At 35.7% G+C, this 20,134-nt stretch overlaps 1 long non-coding RNA gene across 1 annotated transcript; it reads left to right on the plus strand.

Annotated features, from left to right (window-relative positions):
* Positions 1 to 18,173: 18,173 nt before the first annotated feature.
* On the plus strand, positions 18,174 to 19,870 carry LOC149782185 (uncharacterized). The gene is made up of 2 exons (XR_016414564.1): positions 18,174 to 18,454; positions 18,609 to 19,870. It is a non-coding gene; the product is annotated as an uncharacterized LOC149782185 (long non-coding RNA).
* The last annotated feature ends 264 nt before the right edge of the window (positions 19,871 to 20,134 follow it).

Genomic DNA, 20,134 nt, shown 5'->3' on the forward strand with positions numbered 1-20,134 from the left:
ATTATTATTATTAATAATTTTTTAAGTACTACTTACCATAATTAAAGCTTGCTAGGACTGCTGATACTTCCTTTCTTCTAAGAAGTCATCTTTATAACGTATACCACTGCTTGCAGTGAAGCCTTTAACCTCAACTCACTTTTTCTCTTACTGAGAGCTTTCATAGCTGCCAGGTTTGCTCGGTAGGTGCCATCATTAGCATCTGATACTATATCAATGTATAACTTGTCATCCAAGAAGTAATATTAAGGATATTCAGCTTTATTTATATCAAGATTTTATGCTACCACATGCTCTTATACATGGGATTATAGACCAATTTCCTGTAGGGAACACCTGGAATTACCTGTGAAAATTACTATGTATAGAACATATGACATTTTAGGTGGGTTTTGCAACAGACAAGTTTTGTGGCTTTATTTTTTTTCAAAATCTGACTACCCTTCCCTGCTCCACTGAACCCCCAAAATATGCATTAGGACAGTAACATTTACCTGTAATCATCACAAATGTGACACTTTCATTAAATATACATAAAGTAAGGAATGCCTAGAATACTTACAACACTGGTTGCAAACTTCCTATTGTTTTCTTTTTAATTTGCAATTTCAATAAAATACAAAATTATTTTATACATGCTAATAAAACTGATAAATTGGGACAAACATATTTCTTCCAAGTGAGACTTTACAAAAGTTATATTTCCTCATCTTATATTCTAATTATATATAAAATTCAAACAAAATAAGAAAAACATATAACCCCCTCAATGAAGAATGGACATATATATATATATTTTTGTTAATATGGAAGGTTGTAACATAAACAGTTATTTTAATATGATTGATTTTAAAAACTAAAATATACGAGGGGGACAGAGATTTGTTCTTAGAATTTTTTTAAACTAAGTTAGTATCTGTTTTTATAAATTTAGTTTTGCTATTTAAATGTTCTAATGGTGTAATTGGCAGGAGGATAATCAACTAGCCAATTGGGGTGGGGGGCATTTTCAGCTGGAGGCGGGAAAGAAATTGCTAGCCTGGCAAAACTTTCAGAGCTGTTCAAACTGTATTACTATACCAGTCCTATACTTTGAAGTTTTTGTGCAAATGCATAATTTCGACAAGTGGATCATGGTTTCTTTGAGGCAAATTATACAGAACCTTTTGTGAACAGATCAGACAGTTGCTTACAAGAGGGGCACAATCTTGATTTAGAGGGTCCCTAGTCATTGTGCTATAAGGTTTATTTTTTATTTAAGCTCTACATGAATCCTAAATAAATCTTGTGTGAAAAGTAAAATCTGAGAAACTTGCAATGCAGTGTTCCATCATGGTACCTTAAGTTCTTCAATTAATGGTTAGAAACACAGTTCACACCGCAGTATATTTATATTACTGCATGCCATAGTGTTGTCTAGTGAGTTCAAGCTGTTATAAGCAGATAGATAACAACAAATTTTGCATGCGTGTACTGTTAATCTACACTGACATGCTTAAGCTTTGGGTACAGAATATTGACGTGATGTGATGTAATGTGATCTTTGATTTTTAACATAGCTTTAACAATTTTTTAGTCATATTGCTACGATGTCTGCAATTTGGCAGTTTATAGTGATTTGTAGCACTGGGGTATTATGCCGCAGACATGTATCATGATGTCCCACCCAGTCACATTATCCTGACACTGGGCCGACCAGTCCTAAACACTAACCTCTTAATGCTGAACGCCAAGCGAGGCATCTGTTAGTACCATTTTTTAAGTCTCTGGAATGACTCGGCGGGGGATCGAACCCACGACCTCCCGCATCCGAGCCGGACACTCTAGCCACTAGGCCACCGGAGTGGTCACATACATGCATACATACATACATACATACATACATACATACATACATACATACATACATACATACATACATACATACATATTGACAGTTACAAAATCACCCCAAAACAACTCAGAATTAATTTCATTTCCATAAAATGTTATGATCTCAACTTTGCAAGGGATCTGACCCTCCTCGTCCTGGCAAGACCTGTTTAAGAGAAATTCCGTATCCTTTAATTGATTTCCAATTTAATTAAAGAATCAATATGACAATTTGCAACTAGTGCAATCTAGCTGCAATTTTAAAATATAAATCCATAATTATATAAAGTATACAATTACTAGGTTATATTACAAAGACAAATGGCATTACATTATACCAGTTTTGTACATCTCTTTTACACCCCAAACCCCCAAACACAACACTGACTGGTGTTATGACTCTAAGTATCAGAATATAGTGAAAACCAACAAGCGTTTCATAAAATTCAACAGATAATTTACTTCCCAAGAACACAAAGCGAAAGTTTGACAGGAACTTACACTACTGTGAATTACATCCCAAATAGTCCGAACAAATTATAACTTAAGTCCAATGGGTATCAAGTATTTAAAATGAATTCCAGTAGTATTCCAAAAGAAATTCGATATTGAATGCACTGATGTGCGAGAAGTCTTGAATAGCATGGACGTGCTGACAGTCTCGTTGTAACGCAACAATATAACCCAAAATATCCTTGAATAAATTCACAATAATACCAAGATAGTAATTTAGTCCTAAAATCAAAGAGTACTTTGTAATTAAAATCAATAAATGAAATAAATAAATTAAATCGTCACAAAATATAATTGAACACAATTGACTCCAGTAGACTGATGTTAAGATATGAATCATTCTGAAGTAAACAATACATATATATGTATAACAAAAGCCAAGACACCATAACATAACCTGGATGAGGGTCAAAAGTTCATTTTGCCATTAAATGCACAATAATAATAATAATAATAATAATAATAATAATAATGAGGACTTTGTGTAGCGCTTAATCTTTAGAAGCTCTAAGTGCTTTACAATATTAGACAAAACCTATAAGATAAAAAACATATCTAATGATATGATTACAAACACAAACACCATGAAATTAGAAAACATAAAATAAACATGCTGAGAATATTTATGGTTGGAAACATTATTAAGTCTTTAAGTTTGTTATTGCCATCGAAATAAGTGAGTTTTGAGAGCACTCTTGAATGGGATCACTGTGTCTTTTTGTGTAAGTTCAGTTAGCAATTCATTCCACGTTTCTAGGCCCTGGTATGCAAAAGAACGCTCTCCATATGACTTTGTTTTCATAGTGGGAATAATGAGTATATGATTGTCAGAAGAGGAACATTAGTATCCTGCTGTTGTGTACAGATAGGTATGTTGGACTAGAGTCCGTCAGTGAAACGTAGCACAGAGAACAAATTTTGTGTTTGATTCTGGATCGAATAGATAGCCAATGTAGGGTACAGAGCAGCGGGGAGATGTGCTCTGATCGTGGTATTCTAAGTATGATCCAAGCGCTGTGTTTTTAACTTTTTGAAGTTTTTGGAGTAAATATTGAGATGAATCAGACATAATTGAATTACAATAGTCCAGTCTTGAAAGTACTAATGAACACACAGCTGTTTTAGTGGCATCAACTGAAATATACATGCAAATGGAACTGATGCGTCTCAGCTCAAGATATGCATCCTTGCATTTGTTCATGACATGATGGTGCAATGTGAGAGTACTGTCCAGAGTAACACCTAGTTTTCGTATGATTGTGTGAACTTAATGTTGGTGTTGCTGATAATTATTGTTTGAGGCAAAGGATGTGAATGAGAAAGTCTTTGTGTCGTAATCAGAATGGCCTCAGTTTTATCATATTCATCTGCAGCTTGTTACATGTCATCCATGATTTCACATCAGAAATGCACCTCTCTACACCTTGAATGGTAGCATCAACTTCAGTTGGGTGGCTAGATTTGTATATTTGGGTGTCATCAGCTTACAATTGGTGAGACACTGGATGATGATCTAGGACACTTGAGAGCGACTGAGTGTACAGAATGAAGAGAACAGATCAGAGAACAGACCCTTGTAGAACACCACAACATAATCAACTGGGCTGGAGTGTATTCCATTTGCAGATGTAATTTGTGTCCTGTTGACCAAATAGAACTTGAACCACATAAGGCTGTATCATGAATGCCAAATACATGCTGGAGACGGTGAAGTAATATATCATGGTCTATTATGTCAAATGCTGCAGAAAAATCAAGGAGGGTGAAGACTGTAATCGTTCTGCTATCCAAAGCAGAGGATATCATTAGCTACTTTTAGAAGAGTTGTTTCAGTACTGTGGCAAGGTCGATATGCAGATTGTACATTGCTAAAAAGACTGTTTGAATTCAGATGAGATACAAGCTGGGATAGAACAACCTTTTCTAAGATTTTTTTAAATGAATGGGAGATTTGAAACTGGGCAGTAGTTCTTTAAATCGTTATGGTCTAGTGATGGTTTCTTCAGCAGAGGCTTTACAATGGCAGTTTCGCAAAATGATGGGAATTCCCCTGAGGTGAGAGATATATTAATAACCTCAGTAAGTGAAGTCAATGCTGGATCTAAGCACTCAAGCAGCAGTGAAATTGGATTTAGATCAAGTTCACATGACTTTGGTGCACTCTTCATCAGGATTGTACGTACGAAATCGATAGAGACAGGTTAAAATGCTGCTAATGGTTGCCGCTTAAATTCTGTATCCCAACTGTATGGTGATGGCGAGTCAAGTGAAACTGGTGTCAAGCTTGTCTCTAATGGCTTGCACTTTATCACGGAAGCAATTTGCAAACATGTCCGGAAGGTCGACAGGAGAGAAGGTAGTTGGAAGTGGTGTTGATTTGTTCCCTGACATTAGCTTGTTAGTAATCTTGAAGAGCTCTTTGCAGCTGAAACTTTCCATGATCTTAGTAGTGTAGTGGACTGATTTTGCTGCATGGACTATATTTGTGGCATTCTTCTGAGCGGCTTCATAGATCTGCTTATGAATAGCGAGTCTGGTGGAAAGCCAAAACATTTCAGCTTTACGGCGGTCTCTTTTAGCAGTGCTAAGCTGGTCCCTAACACTGCTATACCATGGAGAACACTTTTAAATTGATACTCTTCACTTGGTAGCTGGGGCATGTTTGTCGAGCAATGAACGCAGGCAATTATCGAGTTGTTCTGCTGTAGGAGGTAAGCAAGTTGTTAGGTTTGCTTGTATGTCATGCATTAGTTTGCAACGTTGCTCTCAGAACATTCATTTAAAAAAGGAAACCGACCCGTAACTCAACATCTGTAAACATGCTTATCTCTAAGTGATAATTATCTTAATATATATACTAAAATCACAAAGAAGACTTAGTAATGTAATATGTTGTTTACAACAGCAAAAACACAACAAACATTTCTGGCCAAATTTGAAAACTGTCAGTGGTTAGTGCGTCAGCCAAAGTCTGCCAAGATTTGCAGCAAGAAGCCTCATTTTCCTTCACCAGACATCACGCTAGGCCTTTATTCCAACATCCTGAGTAGGCAAGATATTTTGCATGCCTTGGTTTCAATTCCATATGATCCTGATATTATGCAAAGTATGTTTCATATGGCAATGTGACAGATGTCCCATGCTTTATTTTGTAAACGTTTTCATGAAAACATCTCTAAATATGGCTGAAATTATACGACACTTTACTTTTTATATTAGAAATGCAAAACCATTCTTAACTCCATAAAAGGCAATATCTTGCTTCTGACAAATAATAAAGCATGGTGGGTAGGAATAATCCGCTTGATCATGTTCTGAGATACATGATATAAGTTTTGTTTTGCTATCACCAAATGAGTTGAATAAATGGTGCACCAAACATCCATTCCCAAAATTATGAGCATCATACAGTGCATTCCCCAAGAATCAGTAGCAGCCCTCGTACCTCCATTATGGTGGGTGGAACCTCAAAAGTCGTTAGCTACTATATTATCAAACACCTCATCTTTCTCAACTCAAATGCAATCAAATAACAATTTGGTCATGGAAATAAATTATATTTTCCTTTTTTACACATTCAATCCAATTTTCTGCATGGAGTACATGTGCCAATTTGACTCCAATATCAAAACAGTTCTTTTGTTTAAAGCATGAAATGCAAGCCAACGAAAAATTCTGACCAGAGTATGGGATGCAGATCTCAAGTTCAGAATGTGTCAAGGCGGGTAATACATATTCTTTAAGTCAATCTGACCATAGAGTTTGAGCTCAAACCACAAAATTAATAGATGTATTCCTTGTCTAAAATGTAAGTCATCCACAAAAGTTTGTCAAATTAGCTTATAGAGCACTTAAATTAATTTGTTGAAACTGCATTTGGGGATCTTTGCCCCCAAATCAATAGGTGTCTTTAGTCACAAATGCATGACATCCACAATCTCTGGTTTAGTGTTGGTAACAAAGAACAGAAGATATTGTCAGTAAACTATATTTCCCTAAATGGTCAGTGACCCTGACTACAAAATCAATGTAACTATGAATTTTGGAAGATGATTTTTGTACCATAACTAAGTGGAATCTTGTTGCAGTCAAGGTGACATGTAACAATTAACTTTAGGGTATAGGCTTGGCCTGCAATAAATAACTGCCTGTGAAAGATGGGATGCTCTGCCACATGGGATAGGGCACGATTGATTTTTAATAAGGACCTGCTGGAATAATGGTTAGAGATATAGAAGAGGCGATATTAACGTGGGGTTAAGTGGCAGGAAAAGCAACGTAGAGACAAACCTGAGACAATTCTGTGTCATTTGGATCGTGTGCATGTGATTTGGAATTTTAATGTAGTTTTCACAATTTTACAGTCATATCACCACAAATTCTGCAGTAATGAAGTTTATAGTGATGTCTAGCACTAGGGTATCATGGCGCAGACATGTAGCATGATGTCCCACCCAGCCACATTGTAGTAGGTTGACCAGTCCTAACACTAACCTCTTAATGCCAAGCGCCTAGCCATACAACTATTAGAAACATTTTTATAAGTCTTTGTTATGACTGCTGCGGTTCAATCCCTCAAACTCCTGCATCTTAGGTGGACACTCTAACCACTAGGCCACTGGACCAGTCTAGTGCCATTTGGAATCAAGTGTCTAAAATTAGTTTCCTGAAGAGTTATTAATAAAGGCGGACCAGAGAGAATAATTCTAAGTTAAAAATTCAATGTTTTAAATATTCTTCCCCAAACCTTTTGGCAGTCCAAGTTTTTCTGAGGAAGTGGGTGCTCCACTCCAAGAAAAGAGTAAGCATCTTTCCTCATTAAAACATTGTCCATGAGATGGGTGTCTGGAAGTGAGGGACACGAAGACATTCAGTCATAGAAAAGAGAGCGTGTCTTGGAAAGCATAAGGGGTAAAGAGCTATATATGTAAACCAGTGGGGAAAGACAACAGACAACCAAGTTATGGCGGAAGACCCAACTGAGGCTGGAGAGAGAGAGAGAGAAAAGAGGAAAGGAATACAGCGACTCTGACCTTTCACAAACACTGAATTTGGAAGGAGACAAACAGATTATGCCGGAATGCTGAGCAATGAAATTTATTGTTCACTCGACTCTATGATCAAATTTGTTTTATCGGTATAACAGAATGGATAACTTCATTTCTTATAAATTTTGAAATTCTGTTTCTAAAAGAAAGTATCTCCAATGTCATGTTTAATTTCATATTGTTTATGTAATTGATTAAATTGTTATTTTTTAAATATGGTTGGGGGGCTTGTGTTGTCCTATTTCATATCACTGCTCAGATCTCTGTTATTCCATCCATTAATTTCATATCTGACATTGTTATTTACTCAGTCTTGGCAATAACACCACAGTCAATCATTTCCTAGATAGCAATAACCAACAAAAGCGCCATGTAACAAGTGGGGCATACTCTCTCAATCAATTAGTATCTTTTTCATCTCCTATGTGGGCCATTTACATGGTTTGGTCAAAGCAATGAGTATGCATGTAGATAACCATCTTCAGTGTTTTAGTCCTAGTCACCCTGACCTTTGATAGCTAAAATTAATCAGACTCTTCCCGACGGCATGCTGATCAAATAGTTTGGTAACCACAGACTGTAGCGAGCCTAACTTATTCCTAAGAAAATAAAGAACAGGCAGACTGACCTGACATCTGGAAAACAGGTGCACATATAATATTATTAAACGGTTGTTTTATAAAAACTGTAAGAAGAAACATTATGGTTCCATACATTACAAGAAAGTACAGCTTATATGTATCTAGCCCAGAGGTCTCAAACTGAAGGCCGATGGAATTATTTCGTGCAGCCCGCAATAACATATGGAATTTGTTGTTGTTGTTATTATAGGGTTTAATGCCATTTTTCAACGCAAGATAGACTATACATGACAGCCAGTATAAATGGTGGAGGAAGAACCGGGGAAAACCCCAGAAAGAACCATCAACCCACGAGAAGCTACCAGCTAGCTTTCTCACATACCCACACAGGCCGAGCCTGAGAATCAAGCCCACACAGACAGAGGTGATATGGCAGAGATCCATAACAGTGAGCGTTTTAGACCACTCTGCCACTTTAGGCCCACACGGAATTTGTAAAAAATAAATAATAATGCATTTTTTTTTACAATCAACCAGTTTGATACAAATTGGATTGTCACATCATTTACTTCTTCTTTCCAACATTTCAACCAGCTACCATTTTTTAAAATATGAACCACTTTTGACATGTAAAAACTTATTAATCTTTGAATTTCAATAAATGTCGAAACTCATTAATGTTGAAACTATCAAAGTTATATTTATTCCAAACATCTGTCATAATGTAGTTTTAAGTTCAGCTATGGCAATTTTAAAATTAAAATTTTAAAATCAGCTCACTGTTTGAGGTTTTTGTGCTCACATTTGTGATTCTAACAAATGAAAGTATGATGGCAATTAATGCAGCAATATACTGATTAACAACTACCAACACTTAATTATCATGTAAAAAAATTCAGTTGCAACTAGTTTATCACTGGAAAAATATTTCAATATAAATTAAAGAACAATCCCTCACTTTATATTTTTATTTTAAAAGCTAGTGAATTGAAAGATCGAAACTGAACCTTTTCCTAGTTGGATAAACAAATGAAAAATTCATAGTGCAGCATGCATTTCAGATATATTTTTTAATCTAAGTATTTTGTTTTCTCTGGGAGTATACTATGCAAAAATAAGAGCAACTCCTGAGTAACATCTAATTTTCATGCACAAAATTCATTGTCATATTCCAGAAAAAAAAACAACAATCTCCCAATTATAACAACAAATACTACTTTTACTACAATAAAAATAAGAAGAGTCCCATGAATGGACTGATGTTTTTCTGAGAATTTCCAGGAATTGAATACAATACCATTTTTTTGGTAAAGACTAAGTAGACTGTTATGTATACTAAATTAATTTTTTTAATGATTATACACTGTTATGGGTCATTCTTTTGTTGTTGTTGTTGTGGGGTTTAATGCCATTTTTCAGCACATGATAGGCTATACATGGCGGCCAGTATTACTGGTGTAGAAAGAACCCGGGAAAGAACCACTGAACCACGAGAAGCTATTGGCAAGTTTTCTAACATACCCACATTGGCTGAATCCGAGATTCGAACCGGCAAAGACAGCGGTAAGATGGCAGTGATCCATAACGGAGAGCGTTTTAGACCACTCGGCGCCCCGGGGCATTTTGTAAAGAACATATTAAATAGTAATTTTTTTCGTTATTGTGGGCTTTTACTTTAAGATAATGTAATTTTTGTTGTAAACATGTTAACTTGGATGTGAATTCAGGACAATGGTATTCCTCTCTGAAAAACATGATCTACCTGCCCTTTTCTTAATAGCTTGCTAATATTTATGTAAACAGACATGAGCTTTTTTCTTTTCTTTTTTATTTACAAATTTGATGGAAATTCTACTAAGATGACAGACCATTTCCCAAAAATGGTTTATTGTAACATAGGTCAAGAAAGAAGGTACATACATCATACATGTAATGTTGTTTAATTCAGAATTACTATTTCTATCTTAACATTTGCTGTGGAATTGGTCCTTTAGAAGTGTTCAATTATTATCTGAGGAGATTTATTTATTTTAATTGCCACTTTTCATTGGAATTAGAAAGTTTTCATTGACTTTAGGATGACATCACTCTTTAAGGATTATTGTGAATTAATTCAAGGTCATATTCTAATTTATATCAATTTGAAACAGCAAGACCATTCACATATCAGAATATGCAAGATTGGAATTTATTTGGAACACCAATGGAATTCATTTGGAACATTACACTTTTGGAAATGTGAAAGCATTTATAGGACTATTTGGAATTTAATTCACAATACTGTTAAGTTCCTTTTATTAAAAGGAAATAAATTTTCTGATGAATTTTACTAAACTTGATGATTTTTTATCTTTTCATTTCCTTAGTTGAATGCCATAGAGTTGCAACAAGACAATATTAAAAGTCTTTTAGTGAAATACTGATGACAATATAACTATCCATGCTTGTGGGGCGGGGGTAGTGACAGCAACATTTACAAGACAGACAATGTAACATCAATATTGGATCTACCAATGGCAACAGCTAGGTAACATAAATCTGGCGGTGAAAACCCTATGCTGATATAAGCATACATTTAGGAGAAGCAGAGATAACAACACTTTCAACATGGCCAGCATGGTGGTCACACTGTGAGTCATTTTACGTTGTTTTCATTCAGGACCAACTAAACATCAGAAGAACTCTTCTGACGAATACCCATCTCAAAATGACTTTCCACTGAAGAGTAGAGCAAGAATTTCCAAATGACCATTGGGTCATCAGTTTAGCATAATCGTCATTTATGACCAACTAGACATCACAACAAGTCTTTCAGTTAAATCACCATGCTGAATTGACTATTAAATAGGTCACTGTGGTGGCCTGAGTGGCACCATTTTCATTAGAAACCTTAAGTTTTTAGTAAAATCCACATGTTAATAAGAAATCCATTTAGCACAAAAACTGACGACAAAGTTCTCAAAATGGCCACTATGATAGCCATATTGGATTTGTGAACAGCATCATTGTCACAACACTATTTGCTATGGAGGAGTAATGAAAACAGCTTATAAGATCGATCAAGGCTGTGACAGCTATAATGGAACTCAGATCAGCACCCTTTTCATTTAAGACCAACTAGACATCATCAGAAGTCTTTTAGTTAAAACATTATTTCACCATGCATGTAGAAGTAATGACAAGATTTTCAACTAGACGATACCTGTATGTTAAGACTTTTGTTGAAAACTGTTTTCCTACTGGATGTCTGAGTAGCAGCGTCTTCATTTAGGACCAACTAGACCATGAGATGAATGCGTGTATAAGAAAAGGTTCACTGCCATCATCAATGTAGTTTAAGAGATTTGACAACAAATTAGCAGTAACAGACCATTGTTTCCCTTTACCCTCATTTGCGCTTTAGAGACTCCTAAATTTTTAATTTGACCCCCAGTTTTGATCTCAAAGTTGCTTTTTTACTCAGTCTGACCCCCAGTTTTGACACCAAGGAGATTTTAGACTCTCAGTCTTGCACCCCTAGAGGATAAACTGCAGACAAATGGATGGATAACAAATGATGCATGATAGACAATCATATAACCTCTTCTGTTCTATGACAAGTAAAGTTCAAGTACATATACTTTACTCAACACTTCTTTCAGTAACGAAAACCTGACATCGGGAAACATAAATCGGATTACTTAACACATGTTATGAATAAAATACTGGTTCTGGATACATATTCAAAAAAAGTGGCCGCTTGTGAGGAGTAAATTTTATATTATTGCACTAATATGCTGGCCGCTGGTTGCGTTAGTCGGGTGGCCTTTCGCGAGGGGTACTTTTCAACACAAACTAGTCAGTGTCAATGAATTCTGGCCGTAAGGAGCGGGTGGCCGCTCAAGAGGGGGACTACTGTAACAGTAACAAGAATAGATGGTTAGTGACAGCCATACTGGTGGTACCATTTTCATTAGGGACCAGCTAGATGTCAAGTGAAAACAGAATGCCTGAATGGTGATAAGATCATCCATTTAGGAATAGTGATAATAATATTTTTAAGATGGCCACTGTGGTCGCCATATTGGATGTCAGAGCAGCACCATTTTTTAGACCCTGGTATCAATGTGACTGTAAACTTCAGGTCAATCCTATAAGTAGCTTAGGAGAAGAAGCAATAAAAAAAACTTGTGTTAACACACACAAACAATAGACTACTGAAGACAATCAACAGACCATCCAAAATCACATCTAGTATATGACCAGCAAAGCTATAAAAAAAACATAATACATGCATCTATTAGTTTAAAAACAAATTTAATTTTTTTAAAAACAAATTTATCTTGAGTTAAAAGAAAACAAAATATCCTATTGAAAGCATCCTCCCCCACTATTGGCTGGTCCCTTGCTAGACTTAAAAGATGGTCACAAATATTCAACAGCCAAACCATACCATCGTTTATGTAACGTTCTGAAATTGTGGATTAACATTTTTATAACTATTGCGACCATTAATTTGTAATGTAAACGTTCAATTAAAAACAGTAATAATCAAAGGTTAAAAGCCTAAAGATACGCATATTAACAACATAGAAACAAGGTGGGGCCAGTTAGTATGTGCATATAGAGGGCATTGTTACATTTAAAAAATCAAATTGTAACTGCAGGTACTTGTAATTCCTCATGAACATCCATCATATATGATATCATCAATTTTACATTTAAACTGAAATGCCTATATTATGCAAATTTAGTGGTGAAATGGGTATCTCAGGTAGATACGATTGTATTTTTGTTATTGACAGAATAAGCAAGCAACAGTCACATTAAGTCAAACTGCTTGATCAACCTGTCACGGAATTGGGTAGGAGTAATATCAATATGTATATGTTGTCAAAAATGTACTCTGGTTTCGTTGCCGCGTACAGCGTCACCAGAAGATGGTATATTTTTTGGCATAGTTATTTCGAAATCCTGAGCGAGACTCAAACCATGCTGCACGAAGAAATGGCTTGCAGCCGGGAAACTAAGTACCTAGCTGCGCATCTGTCACAGCTAGTGTACTTATAGAGCAAATTCTCGAAAAACATTACATTACGCCAAGTCTTGTCAGGACGCTCACCTCTTTACGGGAGCAAATCTCCAGCTGCAGAGCTGTCTAAATGCCATGCCGTGTACATCGTTTGATGCGGAGTCACCAGCTGTAGAGCTGCTATATACATGCCTGTCATGCCTTGTACATCGTTTGATGTGGAGTCACAGAACTCCGTGGGGGTTACTGTGACGTATGCGCTGTGTTTGGTAACGTTGGATCGGAAGAGGGGACTGGTTTTCTTCTGTGCGAGGGACCAGGTTTTAGCGACCAACGAGTCTGTGATGTGTGGGGATCCTGCAGCAGACCGAGAGGAGCGGACCATGCGTGGGTGCTTCTCTGACCAATATTAGAGCGCGTGGAACCAAAGTTAACATCTTGGTCGTCAAATGGGCGCCAAGATAGTTGTAGTGTTCCATGATATTTTAACAATTGCATTTATGTCATTCATCCCTATTGTTATGTCGTTATATGAACGATCGATAGGTTTATCATTTCATTATGTCATTCATTCCCATTGTACTATCGTTATATGAATGATTGATAAGCTTATAATGTCATTCATCCCTATTGCTATGTCGTTATCTGAACGCTCGATAGATTCATCAATCCATTCATTACTATAGTTATATGAACGACAGATTAATCATTCCATTCAGTACTATCGTTATATGAACGATCGATAGGTTCATGTCATTCATCCCTATTAAATTGTTATATGAAAGATCGATACGTTCATAAATATATTGCTATATCGTTATGTGAACGATCGATAGGCAAGTAATTGCACGTATTGCTATATCGTTATGTGAACGATCGATAGGCGAGTAATTACACGTATTGTTATATCGTTATGTGAACGATTGATAGGCGAATAATTGCACGTATTGCTATATCGTTATATGAAAATGTCGTTGTGTGAACGATCGATAGGTTTATTCCTATTGCAATGCCGTTGTGTGAACGATCGATAGGTTTATTCCTATTGCAATGCCGTTGTGTGAACGATCGATAGGTTTATTCCTATTGCAATGCCGTTGTGTGAACGATCAATAGGTTTATTCCTATTGCAATACCGTTGTGTGAACGATCGATAGGTTTATTTATACTGCAATGCCGTTGTGTGAACGATCATTAGGTTTATAATGTTGTTTATTCCTATTGCAATGCCGTTGTTTGAACGATCGATAGGTTTGTTGTTCATTCGTATTGCAATGCCGTTGTGTGAACGATCGATAGGTTTATTCCTATTGCAATGCCATTGTGTGAACGATCGATAGGTTTATAATGTTGTTTATTCCTATTGCAATGCCGTTGTGTGAACGATCGATGGGTTTATAATGTTATTCATTCCTACTGCAATGCCGTTGTGTGAACGATTGATAGGTTTCATCATTTCATTCATTGCTATTTCAATATCTGGTTACAATCGATAGGTTCGTAATTTGCACTGCTTTTCAATATCGTTTTATGAACGATAGGTTAGTAATTTACACTGCTTTTCTAAATAGTTATTTGAACAATACATGATTACATTCTTTTCTAAATCGTTATTTGAACGATACATGATTACATTCTTTTGTAAATCGTTATTTGAACGATACCTTCAAGACTCTTTATATTTGTGTGTAGGTCACTCTTTATTTTGTTGATCAGTGATAGGATTGCACGTTTGTTTTGAAATTACATTCGTTAAATTAATGTGGAGTTTTGTTTTCTTCGTTGAGTTAATTGTTGATAGTTTCCATGTTAGGAACTTTATAATGTTCCTTATCTTTTGATTATAATGGTGTCAGATTTGTTATATTTAAATTGCATTTATAAATAAACATCTTATAAACGCAGTTGCTTTTGGTGTCTTCCCTAATCCAATCCTAACCCGGCTTCATCCTGTGACACAACCAACCTCTTCTATACCTTGGAATATTCTTCCTACTGGCTACACTGCTAGATCGCTATTATGTCTACAAATCCCTGCATTGCATCTGCAGTAATTACAATGTGCTGTAAGGCAATTGCAAGCCCGCGATTAGTTTTGAAAATATTAAAATGGCTTTTCCGGAAGCTGATTAGGCCAATATATAAGCATGTGCATCATGCTCAAAGGTATCACTTCGGAGGCTAAACCTAGAAGTAGGGAAAATATCTAGCTAATATATCAGGGTGTACACCTTATATTGTATTATTTGGATTAAGTGTAAAAAGTTCGAATTACTTAAAACTAAAATTGTACAGCCATTTCCCTGACATGTGAAAACCTTATCATTCCTGGCACCACAGACAAATATTTGTTGCTAAAGATATACCGACACATTATATTTAATAACCCATGTTATTGGGTGTAGGATAAAATCCCCACAAAGAAATGAAGGATATGACATAATCCCCTCTGCCAGAACAAGTTTTAACTTTTTAAAACCGTCAGAAATACTAGCCTATTTTAAAATGGGATGGGGGACAAAAAGAAATCAGAAATATTAATATTTAATTTAATTAAGGAATTTCATGACACAGTGTATCCCCCAGTGGTGTAAAACTGAGGGTAAAAAAAACCCCCTTGTTGTCAGAACTGGGGGTCAAATAAAAAATGTGGGGATAAAAAATGACAAATTTTCATATGACTTGTACTTTTTCAGCTTCAAATAGGATATTGCAACTTGCACAACATTCTCTTTCTCTAAACATACAAATAAATCAACATGAACAATTAACAAACAAATGCGCTGTCCATTCAAAGAATAATTTTATTAGTTCATTTTTCTTGTAGAGTCGTTTTTTTAACAGTCTCCTTATAATCAATATGAAGCAATATTATAGTCCAACACAGTGCATACATGCCAATACAAAAAGCCAAATAAATCTTTTTAACAAAATGGCAGTCAAATTACTGCCTTTCATAAAATGTATACTATCATCGGTTTCATTGTACTTCATCCTAGGACATATTTATCCAAATATTAAGGAGGATAATGATTATCTTCTTCCGAATAAGTCACACTTGAACTTTAAGATCTGTCTTTTATTGCAGCAAAGTTAAAAGCCAACAAAATCTGCAATGACCCGCTGACTTTGTAATCCAAATGCCGCGTTTGTCTATGCAAGTTTACTGATTTCTTTGTTGTGAAAGAATGTCTTGGGTTATAAGAGCTCGCGAGATTAGTGGAAGCTACTCCGTCATAACATTGCCTATGCTAGTCTGGTTCATTGATTCGAATGTTCCCTGCGTTGCATTCTGCTATACGAATAGAGGAGCGCAAGGCAAGGAGCAAACAAAGTGGGGAACCAGTAAATGCCTATGCTAGAAGAAAATACAATGGCATCCATTGTCCAATGCATTGGATATTAAATAAATCCTGATCATATTATGAAAATCAGAAAAACGCACGGCAACAAAATGTGCACGTCAATTTTCTCCAGCGTGCGTCCCTGACGCACAAATGTGCGTAAAGGGAAACAATGTGACAAAACAATAGTATTACTGCTCAGATTTTATGTAATTCACAAAATAGTAGTCAAATACAGTACACTTAATTCTTAGTCTATCTCTATGCTAGGAATGCTCCATTTCCAATAGATATGGTATACATTAAAAAAATGCAAGTGTTAAAGAACAGCTGAAGGATTTAATGTAATGGATTAAAAGTGTATGTAATGATGCTTATAAACGTGAGGTGAAAAACAAAAGTGCATGCAATAAGTACTTATATCATTAGGCATCTTAATCGGTACCTGGACGTTTCGCCCCATGGACGTTTCGGCCCAAGACATTTCGCCCCACTTCAATGGACATTTCGCCCCACTTCAATGGACATTTCGCCCCACATGGTACATGGACGTTTCGCCCCATGGACGTTTCGCCCCATGGACGTTTCGGCCCAGGACATTTCGCCCCACATTAATGGAAATATCGGACATTTATAGAAATTCATCAGCATTACACCACGTTCTTCATTTTACTTTAAAATGATCAAAAATATAATTAAGTGTCCCTTGTGATCTGATTTCTTTGGCATTATTCTAAATAGTTAAAGAGACGGCCTGCTCCAGTCGGGAGAAGTACAAGTAAATAAAGTGTGAACCCTCACTCGAGTACAGCCTGTCTCAGTATAATCGTAATGCGAGAAACGACACACATCATCAATCATACAAAACAATATGGTTTATTTGTCGTTTAAATATAATACACCGTTTATTCGCCCAAATTCCAAATTAAATTTAAAATAAAAATCCCAAATTAAATTTAAAATAATAAAACAATGACAAATTATCATTGGATGGATTGTATCCAATAGGAAAATATAATAATAAAACATGGATAATTTGATTTAGTGGCTGTCCCTTCCTCTAGCCAAGGTCAACTTGAAATTATGGGGAGGGATTTCGAGTAAGGTGACAAAAACCGGACTAGGATGAACAGCCCTATAGATTACGCTAGGGAAATACATAAATACCCCGACATCGTTTGGTATAGAAGTTCGTGCACGTGTTTGCATGGAATTTTATCAGTGGCTCTATAAATTGCAGTCTTTCCTTTTCTTGGTACTAGTTGTTTTAATATCACGTAAATCAATAGATCGAACAATGTCTTCGTGCATTTACTGCAGAAAACCAGTTACCCGTCGTCAGGTAAGTTTATTTATTTATTTATTTCTACATCATATTACGATCATTCCGTAATTGAACTGGCTTAACAAAATAAATACATTTTTTATAATAATTTTATGTATCTAGTGACCTTTTCTCGCATGTTATTGTTCTTGTTTCAGTATATCCAATGTCTTTCAAAATAAATGTTATCATAAGACGTCGATAGAATTAACTAAATGATACTAAGAAATGGTTTCTATTTACAGGTTTATCAAGCTACAAGTATGGTCTCCTTAGACGTAAAAAGATATCTTTTCAGTTTGTGTACGACCTGTGCAGTTCTAAACCTGAGATAAGATTTCATTACAAACAAAATATTTTAAGAATAAAGACATGCTACCGTAACTGGTTCCCATTCGCAGTCGATGTACTTAAGCTACGGTTAAATACAAATTGCGAACAAAACGTGGATCGCTGCCTACTTTCTCCATATCACAAATGCTGGAAGATTAGTAAAAATAATTTTTCTTGTATCATATATTTCGTTGTTTTTCTTTGGCTACACGACGTTCCATTCTAGTAAGCGTTCTTATGTACACTTTTATAATGTTTTAATATTAATAATGTTTACAGGCAGATGGCTACGATGTCGAAATGGACTTAAGCGGCATACCAAATACATCAGACAGATTTGAAATGTATACCGGTACAGCACGGGGGCAGATGGAGAGCACGAGAAATTCGACGTCGATTTCTATCAATGAAGATGATATTTCGACAAGGTGAATGTTATTTTATTTATTAGAATCGTACGGGTGCTTGCATACGTTTTTATGTGTAAATACCATATTCGGTATAATTAAACTTGGTTTTCTATATATTTGCTTGTATGTTTTCAACATTTTCTGACAAGTTCAGACATATTTCTAATTACAGGCTGGATAGAAGTCAACAAGTGAACGAGTTTATGGTCAACAATGATGCTGCATCAACACTTGCAGTGGATATCTCTTCATTTGACGTTGAGCGCCCACACAGATTTTTGACACCAGAAGAAGAAGAAGCGTAAGTTAAAAATCGAAGCGGACAAGAAAGCACAGAAAATCGCAACAATTTATTTCAGTAATATTGATGTACGTAAATCATTATATAGTCTATCTTCTAATCAAAGAATGATCATCTTTTACTCAATCTTGTTAGGTATCTTGTAAACGTGTTATTTTACTGATGCATATTTTTTGTTCATGTAAAATATTCGTTTGTTGATAATCACGATTTTTCTCCTTTCTTTAGGTCAGTTAGGAATGAAACTGTTTATGGAGAAGTGCCAGTGGATTCTGAGGATCGTATAACCTTTGAAGTAGTAGCCACAGGATCCACTCGAGGAAAAAGGAAATTAATATCTAGTGCTGGATATAGTTTTGTCATTTGCAGAATTACAACGAAGAATTGATCCAGAGGCAGTGAATGTGCAGTCATTCCTACGATATGTGGAAGACACCTGGATTCACAATGACATATGGACTGTTGACTCCTGGTCAGTTTATGACAGAAGCATCCGAACCAATAATGATGTGGAAGGTTGGCATAATCGTATGAACAGGAGAGCAAGAAAGGGAAATTTGCCTTTCTATCTCCTCATAACTTTACTTTAAAAGGAAGCCAGAGAAATTGGATCTGTAGTTCGTCTATTGCAAGAGGGGAAGATAAGACGACATCAAAAGAAACAGACAACAAAAGTTCAGGGTCGCCTTATCAAGTTATGGGAGAAGTATGGAAACCACCAAATCAGCACGAACACCTTGCTTAAATGCTGTGCCAAACTGTATGGCCTGTGTTAGACATAGCAACAGTAAAGCTGGACGGAGTATTGCTTTCCAAAACTAGACATATTTTATATACACGTACCTTTTGCGTTGTCCATATGTTGCAAACATTATACTTCAGTAGAGATAATATGTATATTTGTATTTCAATTTCGTATTGTAGTAGCTGATGTTTTACTTGCATGCATTTTTAAAAAAAATAAAATCATAGATAGTTACTGTTTAGAAGTATACTTTTGCAAATCATAATTTGACACCTATACCTTGTCATGAGATGTAATTTTGATTAGCGATGTGTGTTGATTTAAAAATGCAGATACATGCTTCATATTTACATGCTTTTATATCTCTTTATTGTTAATTACAATTAACATTCCTCGCCCCCCCCCCCCCCCGTGTTTTCCTTGCTCGCGATATGTCGGGCTATTCTGTGCACAGCTTTGAAAAGATGCAATGTATAACGATCGGGCTATAGAAATGAAATACAATAATTTGGATTGTTTCTGTCAGCAGTTCAGTCGAGTAATTAGGACCCGATTTATAGCTAGTTTTACAAAATTCAAAGTAACAATGCCAATAAATGGCAGGAGATAAAAAGCCAATTAACCCGAGCTTGAAAAAAAATGAGTAAAGTTC

Source organism: Sinohyriopsis cumingii, chromosome 15 (genome assembly GCF_028554795.1).
Source record: "Sinohyriopsis cumingii isolate HCF-2022 chromosome 15, ASM2855479v2, whole genome shotgun sequence".
In the NCBI taxonomy this organism is placed as follows: Eukaryota; Metazoa; Mollusca; class Bivalvia; order Unionida; family Unionidae; genus Sinohyriopsis; species Sinohyriopsis cumingii.